The following is a 10,060-nucleotide window of genomic DNA, read 5'->3' as shown; positions in this document are numbered from 1 at the left end:
CCCACGCTGACGTTGCGTCAGCACTGACGCCGGGACTCTGTGCGCTGATCTCTCTACGCCTTGCCCTCTCTGCCTCGGGGAGTGACTGATTTACAGTCCCTGGCCTCCTGTTCTGGCTGAGTTTTGTGTTCCGAGCAAGCGGCAACCTCCCGCTCCCTCTAGTGAAACCAACACGGAAGTGATTAAAACTGCAATTCATCGACTAGCCGCTGGAGGCTGGCTCCAAAAGGGAGTTTTCAACTTTACAGTAGAAAAAAACATGTTTACAGCCTGGTACAAAAATTTATTTTGGTCTATATAGCTAATTTTGCCCTTCGTGACAACTGTGAGGGGGGTGAATTTTTTTTTATAACTCATCCATTTAAATTATATTAAGCCTTAACCTGTTACCCTGCGCCCCTATTTTTGAGCATTTTGTAAAAAACGATATAACCAAATAAAAATGTCTGTAGCTCTTGAACCCTAAGGTCTATATTTAAAAATCTGGTGTTGTTTGAAACTAGACACTTGATCCTTTGTTACTCTAGAGTCATAATAACTCAAAATTAGTATAGCAATAGAGTAAAACAAGGTAAAATATACATGAAATTGACTCGCGATATGTTTTAATGAAGCTCACTAAGGGAAAAATGGATGAGACTTTCATGCCAAAGGCCTGAAAACACCATAAAGATAAAGCTGAACATCTGACCATGTTTTGATTCAAATTTGAGGATGATACTCCCAAAAATGTAGTTTCTGTAAGCTTTTATTTAAAAAAAATCTAGGCGTCCTTTCAAAAAAGCCATTTGGAGACCCCAAATAGACACTTTGTAAACAAATGTCCAAATGAGTCAAAACTACATAATACATATATGTATATCAATTCAGAACTGCTCTGCTCACCAAAACACACAATAAAAAACTATTTCTGAACAGCATTTGTAGTGCTGACTCATTTAGTCATTTGGTTAGTCTACAAATGGCATTTTTGAAAAAAAACGCCTAAATATTTCCTGAAATAAAATATGAAATAATAAATTTTTTATAGGTAAAGACTTACAGAAAGTACATCTTTATGGTATTTCATTTCAAGAAAAGCTTTGGAAAAGTCATTTGGATATTTTATTTCAAGAAAAGTCTAGGAATCCTTTCAAAAATGCTATTTAGAGACTCCATAAGACACTGCATACTACATATGTATATCAATTCAGAACTGCTCTACCAATGAAACCACAAAAAAACACAAAACTATTTCAGAATTTGAACATAACTAAACAGTCTTTATTCTGAACAATTCCAATAATGAAAACAGTGAACCAAAACAGATTTGATCATTTTTGAACTAGTGAAAACACAAAACATGCAAAATACATTGTTTTTACAACATTTGTATTTTTTATTTATTTTATATGGTGAATATTATGAATATTACTATTTTACTAATATAGTAATAGATTACTATTACTAATATTACTAAATAATAAAAAAAAAAAAACTATTTACAGTATTTACAGTGGAGGAAGACGCTCTAGCAGCCACTAAAATGGTTTTTTTTCTGACCATCTGGATTCACCAGACCTCTGAAAAGACAGGGAAGAGTGAGAGAAAAAGAGTGAGAAAGTGTGTAAGCAAAACAAATCAAACTTGCAACACTGTTTACATTTTGTACACACACACACACACACACACGCGCACACACACACACACACGCGCGCACGCACACACACACAATAACCGGGACATACCCACAAACAAACACACCCACCCACCCACACGAACAAAACTCATGTAATCCCCTCATATTATCCCTCTCCGTTGTCATTTTTAGAATCTAAAACAGCTAACATGAAACAAAAGCTGCAAATACATGATAAAGACACATAAACATTCAAGAGGAGGGTGGAGACACTTACGTGCTAATGCTATCCACGCTTCCCAGCGATCTCAGCGCGTATTCGGTTACTAAATTAGCCATTTTTCTCCCCACGTCCTCCAAAACACCACCAAACGCCACAGAAACACTTCTCAAGTCGAAGATCCACGATGGAGAGATTCAGATGTGAGCTTTGGACAACATCTGTTCGCTGATAGCCAGTCTGTGTAGCGCTGCGACGCCATTATGTGTACGCTTCATGCGTAACCCGAGAGCGCACGAAAACACACGGACAATACGCCGAGCTATTCTCTAAACAATCTTACGTAAACTATTCAAACTGTCAATCACTTTAAACGTCCTTGTGGTTGGCTAACACTTCCATCCATCAAAACTGTGCTGGCGAGGCATTGGCTGGGTTCAAACACCCCTATTGTGATGTGTCCGGATTGACACCTCGCTGACCCATTCACGGACGCGCTTACTGTCCCGGGTTATAACAGCTCCTGCGATTGAAGGAGAGAGACGAGGGAGGGCTATTCTTACTCGGAAGAGACGATTCTGCTGGAAATAGATGGCGTTTCAAAGCTGGAATACGAATTATAATCGATATTTATTGGAAAATGGACGCTATCGATAACTATAACTCGAATCGCTTATGTAAACAAAGGAGGATCTATCGTGTTTTCCCCTATTTTTTCGTTGTTTTGGATTAAAAAGTGGATGCATTTTGAAGAGTGGACCCTTCTCTTGAAATGTATGCTGGTGTGTCTTGGAATAGTCTGAGCTGACCAGCGCTATTGGCGATCAAACGTGAGTACTGCGGTTCGCTTTGTTCATTTTAAATGGCCGGTCTTTCAGCATTTCTGTTAACCCTTTCCTCTCTGGTGTATTGATTTCAAAAACAAGCTCACATCGTTAATCTTGAGTGTTTTAGCTTTCAAATGATATATAGTTAATGATAATTGATTGAATATTGTTCTAAAACAAAGGTAATAAAAAGTCCGACCACGCCCGACCACGCCCTTCCGGCCCGCCCGCGGGCCGATGCGGGTTAACAGGTTAAACGTCTGCATAATTAAGGGCGTGGCCACTTGAGTGACAGGTTGATTGACGTTGCTGTCTCTATCTGCTGTCTGTTAGCCGTCACGTTACCTCAGCCGCTGAACTTGGCATATCTGCCGTGTTTCTGCTTTTGTTTTATACAGTCTATGGCTTTTTTCGTTATTATTTCTTAAAATTATCTAATAAAATGGCTTGTTGTGCAGTTAATTGTACTAACAGGCCGTCCAAGTCTAGGCTCCATTTTTTTCCGGTGAGTGATATTGTAATGTAATTTTATTTAAAACTTAACTACACTCCAGAATCTGACAGACTGTGATTGGCTGTAACGTTAGGCCTGTAATTAACGTTACTGGTTAAGCGTTTTCCTCCAATAGAAAACTGTTAGGCTATAATACAAACTCTGTGGCTTAAAGAATTAAAACCGATTAAAACTGTTTTTAAAAGACGAAACTCAGTGAGAACATGATTAATAAAGCATACTATATACAGACAACCAGGCACCTCAGTTCCGCCCACGTCCCGCCTCATTGCCCATTTTGGATCATCCGGGAGTGACGCGCGGTGACGCGTTGCCAAGATGGCGGCGGTCGGCTCCGCCCACTTTAGGCTTCAAAAACGCTCTTCAGAAACCTACGAGTGACGTCACGGACACTACGTCCATTTTTTTTTTACAGTCTATGGTTCCGAGACTTAATAAATAAGTCAATAAATAAATATTTGAGTTGAACCTGCAATTGAATCAGTGTTTTTTCCTGACAGTGACACTGCTGAAAATTCAGCTTGGCCACAGGAATAAATTACATAAATATTTATCTTAAATGGTAATGTTCACAAGATTACTGTTTTTCTTTTTAAAATAAATGCAAACTTGATGAGCATTAGAGACTTTCAAAAACTTTACAGGTCCATGCTAACCAGCGACGCCTTGACCGCCAGGCCCTTACAGTCTTTGGAACTTTCAATACTTCAATACTGTCCTCTTATGTCATTCTCTTAAGACCATCCTGTCCATCCCACTGTATTTAGACATTCAGGAAACGTCTGTGCAAAGACCTTGGCATTTCAAGTACATCATTTTATCAGACTGGTCTATTTCTAACTGTAAACTCTGCCCACATCATCAGATTCTGTCTCTCACAGTCGCCTAGAAGTTATTTTTATGTATATTTTGACTGCCTGAATATACCCTTCCATCAGTGTGGCACTCAGCTGTGTAAAGTTACATGCTATTTTGTCCATGTGGTTCCTGGAATGTCTTTCCATGTCTTCTCACTCAGTTACATGTCCACTTCAGTCCAGCTCAAGCTTTACTGCACAAACCACATGAAAACCTTCTTCTAAAGAAATAAAAGAAATGGCAGGAAGGACATGAGGGGCCTCGCTTTAAAAAAAAAAAAACGTGTAGGCCTACGCACAGATTTGATCTTAGAGTGTGTGTTCGCTAAAATCCACGTCAACGTTTAAATGTATAAAAACGGTCTATGACGTCTAAAAGGGTCTAGGCAGACGTACAGTAAGCACTTTTCGATGTCAGAGTACTGCAGGTATTTGGAAATCTAAACAATTCTTACCGCTTGTCATTCTTGAATAAAGGATTTAGATGTTGAATGGTACTCTAATAAATGTTAATGACATTAATTTGGTGGCATTTACAAGCGGAAATCTGAAACCTTTCAGCTGCGCACAATTGCAAGATCATTTATGATTTATACAATTCACATCTGAAAGACAGGCGTATACAATTTTTTTTGTGCGTAAGTTCATTCTCCGATTCACACGTACGCACATTTGAGAAAGGATTGTAAGATCAAATGTTGGACAGTTTCTTTGTAACATTTTATGAAAGAGGCCCCACATTTTTCAAGTGTGACATTGTAGAACTTGATCACATGTAATACTGAAGTTGCAGTTGTAATCATTTAATATCAGCACTTATTCAATGCACTTATTCCTTTCATCTTTGTAAAATGTTCCTAGACAGTTCCTCTTTGAGGCTTCAAAGAAAGCCTTTAAGGCCAAAAGAAAAAAAGAAAATATTTTTTTTTTGCCATTTCCATTTAAATTCTTGTCCAGATTGTCACTTGTGCTAAAAATATAATTTCTAATTGTTAAAAAATGTAAAAATGCCAGAGAATCTGCAAGCAACATTGAATTAAATGTGAAATTTTGAAGTATACAGACTTTATTTTTATTTTTTATTTCTTTATCTATAACTTTTTTTTGTTTTTGTTTTTGTCAAACAGTAGTCTAAATGCAAAATAGAATAATTTTAACTAATCTCATTTTTGTACTCACTGTAGGCTATAAATGAGGTATTAGGTAAAACTGTGAAGAGATCAGTTGTTGGTTTAGAGGACCTCTGTGTCAGCTTAAACGCTCTAATGGTAAAGTGAGAAGCAAAAGGATATTGTGATGAAAACTAAACATTTCAAAGGATGTAAAAAGCCAGTTAATTAGCCTTGACTGTCCTCCAGACTCCGTGAGGCACTAAAGAGTGTGTGAGCAAGGACTTCGAGTGTGTGAGGGGACAAACGAGCCACTAAATGAAGGCTGATGAAAGCAGTGTGAATTATTTATTATATTATGGGACAAAGTGTGAAATGATTGGCTCCAGTCTCTTCACACTCACGGCCAGCTGCTCACGCTGCACATCTACACTCCAAACACATGGGCTCAAACTTCAGTTCTCTGACTAAACTAAACAGAACACAAGCAAACACAAACTTATAGGTACATCTCAAAAAAATTGAATATCATGAAAAAGGTAAATTTTTTGTCACTCATTTCAGAAAGTGAAACCCATATATTATATAGATTCATTACACATAGAGTGAAATATTTCAAGCCTTTATTTCTTGAAATTTTGATGATTATGTCTTACAGATAATGAAAACCCAAAATTCAGTGTCTCAGAAAATTAGAATATTACGTAAGATTAATAAAAAAAGGATATTTTAAACAGAAATGTCAGGCTTCTGAAAAGTATGTTCATTTCTATGCACTCAATACTTGGTTGGGCTTCCTTTTGTATGAATTACTGAATCAATGCGGCGTGGCATGGAGGCAATCAGCCTGTGGCACTGCTCAGGTGTAATGGAAGCCCAGGTTGAATTATTATTTGCTTATTTGCTGATTTAAAAATTAAATCAGCAAATCCATAAAACTTATCAACAGAAGGAAGCATGAAGTGCTCTAAAAATTCCTGGTGGATGGCTACGTTGACTGTGGACAACAGAAAACTTCAGAAAATCATCTCTGACTGTGGAAACTTCACACTGGACTTCAAGCAACATGGATTCTGTGCCTCTCCACTCTTCCTCCAAACTCTGGTGATTTCCAAATGAAATGCAAAATTTACTTTCATCTGAAAAGAGGACTTTGGACCACTGAGCAACAGTCCAGTTCTTTTTCTCCACAGCCCAGGTAAGACGCTTCTGACGTTGTCTCTGGTTCAGAAGCGGCTTGGTAGCCCTTTTCCTGAAGACGTCTGAGCGTGGTGACTCTTGATGCACTGACTCCAGCTTCAATCCACTCCTTGTGAAGCTCTCCCAAGTGTTTGAATCAGCTTTGCTTGACAGTATTCTCAAGCTTGCGGTTATCCCTGTTGCTTGTGCACATTTTCCTACCCAAATTTTTCCTTCCAGTCAACTTTAATATGCTTTGATACAGCACTCTGTGAACAGCCGCACCTTTCAGTAATGACCCTCTGTGACTTACCCTCTTTGTGGAGGGCGTCAATGTTTGCCTTCTGAATCATTGCCAAGTGAGCAGTCTTCTCCATTATTGTGGTTTCAAAGAACAAGAGATACCTGGAATTTATACTGTAGGGGTGGTCATTAATTGAAACTGAAATGTAAATATTGTAATATTTTGAGATACAGATTTTTGACATTATAAGTGAACTGACATACTGCCAAGTATGGTGACCCATACTCGGAATTCGCGCTCTGCAACCCATCCAACGTGCACACACACAGCAGTGTATACACACACACACACACACACACGCACGCGCGCACACACGCTGCGGCGCCCGGGGAGCAGTTGGGGGTTCGGTGCCTTGCTCAAGGGCATCTCAGTCGTGGTATTGAGGGTGGAGAGAGCGCTGGACATTCACTCCCCCCACCTACAATCCCTGCCGGCCCGAGACTCGAACCCGCAACCTTTGGATTACGAGTCCGACTCTCTAACCATTAGGGCACGACTTTTACTTTACATGTAATGAATCTAAAATATATGAAAGTTTCACTTTTTGAAATAAGTTTATAAGAAGAACACCGTGATACCTGTATGTAATAGTTCTCTCTCATTTGCTTGCATCTGTATGATATCCAACTCTGTGGACTAAACAGGATCTACTAGAAAGTCTGTGAATCTGTTTTCTTTGGCAGACTAAAAGAAGTGGAAGAAATATTTCAGTTTCAATGCAAGTGTTCAATCAACAGCATTTGTAGCATAATGCTGATTAACTAAAAAAAAAGATTGATTTATTTTGACTTGCTTTTGTTTTCAGGGTTAAAATTAAAACGAAACACATAAAAATCACTTAAAAAATTTCTGTCAAAACTTTCATATTTGATTTGCAATGCTTAAAAAGTAATGTTTATTTTATATTGATTTATTTAGACTTGTCACAGATTGGTCCCATTATCGTACTGTAACCTCGAAAATATTGAAATATTCTCTGAAATACATAGCCACAATATGTAAATAAATATGTGTTAGCATTATTTTAGTGTGAAAATATTAAATTTTAACCTTTTCTGTAATGATATACCTGGTAGCCATGAGAACTAAAACAACTGTAAAAATAATTTAATAATAATCAAATAATACATATTTTGACAGATATATATTATTTTTATTATTTTTATTTTATTTTTTTGTGGTAACCAACATTACATCTTCCAAACAAATGCCACAAATGCTATTGACTGAACTTAACAGCAATTCGGGATACTGGGTCAAACCTAGAGAGAAAAACAGCCGAGGTTATTAATTTCACATGTACCAGGAAATCACGTCATAATAGGGTCAACCGGTTTGGAAGATGTAATGTAGATGGGCAGTCTGGCCTTTCTGCGACGGTAATGAGAATTGTTATGTAATCGAGGAATGTACCAAACTCAAATAGTATATCATGTGATATGTAATCATGTGATTTGCATTAGTTTGTGCTGTTCACTGGTGTGCATATTATAAACAGATAAACCCAAGTCTACTTTTACAAAGCTTAAGGAATCAGCATAATGCACCGCCAGGGTAAATAAGTGCACAATCCTGCTGCTTTTATTCCGCAGTTCTCTTTCTAAACTGTCATCAGCTTTAGTCATCAGAGTCGTGTTGACAGGTGCTGCTCGTAAGTCTGTATTCTGACCCTGGGAACTGTTTTCACAGTTGGGGGGTTGGGAGAACAGCACCGCTTTACAAGAGCTTCGTGATTCGTGGCCACCTTCACACCTAACCAGCTGTGTCTGACATCAGTCCACATCATCATCCCACCTCTGACCCAGTGCACAGATACTGGACTTATTGGAATAAGTACTCAATCATTGTAGATATTGTATATCAAAGTGAAAGTATCCTGTCATGCAATGTTGTAGTATATTGTTATTTTAGTGTAAATAGTGCATTATATAAGAGTCTTTGTTTATATTTTGAGCAGCTTTTTATATTTTCAGTTTTTAATTTATATTTTTTATATAGCTTTAATTTTATTTTAGTATTTCAACTGGTTTCAGATATAGTTGCTGTGGCAACATTTCTCATTTTTATTTTTTTAAGCATGTTTTTAAACTAATAATTATATTTTATTTCAGCTTTATTTCAGTTACAAAGAATTAATGATAATCATTTAAGTTTTAACAATAACAATACAGGCAGAGGTTAAAATGAGAGAAGTGTTCCATAATCTCTGTCTGACAACATTTTAGTCATTTTCTCATATTTTAAACTCTGTCCACATATTGTGGCTGACATTGATAAAGGGTGCTTTTGAGAAATGTCTTTAATATGTTTTTTTCTATTGTACCATGTCTAGACTTGATGCACAAATGAACTGAACATCTAGTATTGTGATTTGTCTGTCATCTCAAGAATCTGTAAAGCATTTGCTTTTATTTGACATCCTTTATTAATTACTTCTTGTTTTCAGCAGCTGCATTTGAAAGAATTTAATTACTGAAATGAGGTTTTGAATTATGTAAATGTTGCCCTCTGCTGGTGTGGAGAATGTATTTGCAAGTTAGTTGATAAAACGCATCCATAGCAGTTCAAGCTTTGTAATAACCACATACAGCCAGTAAACCACACAAAGATCACATGCCCAATTCCTCATAATTATGCAATAAACCAATTATGTATGCTTTGACGGGAAAATACACAGACATTGATTTATATCTCAACTAGAGCTGATAAAAAAAATGTAAAAACTGTAACTTGAATGCAATGTAAGTTGCTTTGGATAAAAGCGTCTGCTAAATGCATAAATGTAAATGTAACTCATTCAGCTTTTTAAATCGAAAAGTAGACAATCAGACAAACATGTTCAATGAAATATCACACAAGTTTATTTGTTTCAGATTTTCTGGGCAGTATACAAAAAAAAAGAGCAGTATTTACATTGATGATTTCACAGGAAAAGGTCACAGAAGCAGCAGCTAAAAGAAAAGCATAACAATGTCTAACAATTCATACCCTGTAATCAGCATGGATTTTGTGCTGCATCTTTTATTCCCCAGACAAATTTGACTTCTGAACAGCAATTACAGTTATGTACATGGACACTGCAAATAAACGGTGCTAGAATCATGATTCACCACAAGGGGGGACAGAAGCCCTGCGCAGCACAAACAAAAGCAGACTAAAAACATATTTCCAACATATTTGAGCATTTTTATTGGTACACAGCTGATACCAGGACCTCTAGAGGTTGTAGTTATGGTGCTAGTAATTATCTGTAGTTATTGTGATGATGTACAGCCTTTTAGTCTGGTATGAAACAGAAATAAATAACCCAAATATTATTTGCTTTTTAATGCAATATCTCACAATGGCTGTGTCCAAAATCTCAAGCAGCTGCCTAATCAGTCTAAAAATTCACAGGCATAACAAAACTGCTTTCAGACAGACAAGATTATT

This window comes from Barbus barbus (assembly GCF_936440315.1).
Source record: "Barbus barbus genome assembly, chromosome: 41".
NCBI classification, from domain to species: Eukaryota; Metazoa; Chordata; class Actinopteri; order Cypriniformes; family Cyprinidae; genus Barbus; species Barbus barbus.
The sequence above is the reverse complement of the archived record's forward strand: the minus strand, read 5'-3'. Positions refer to the sequence as shown.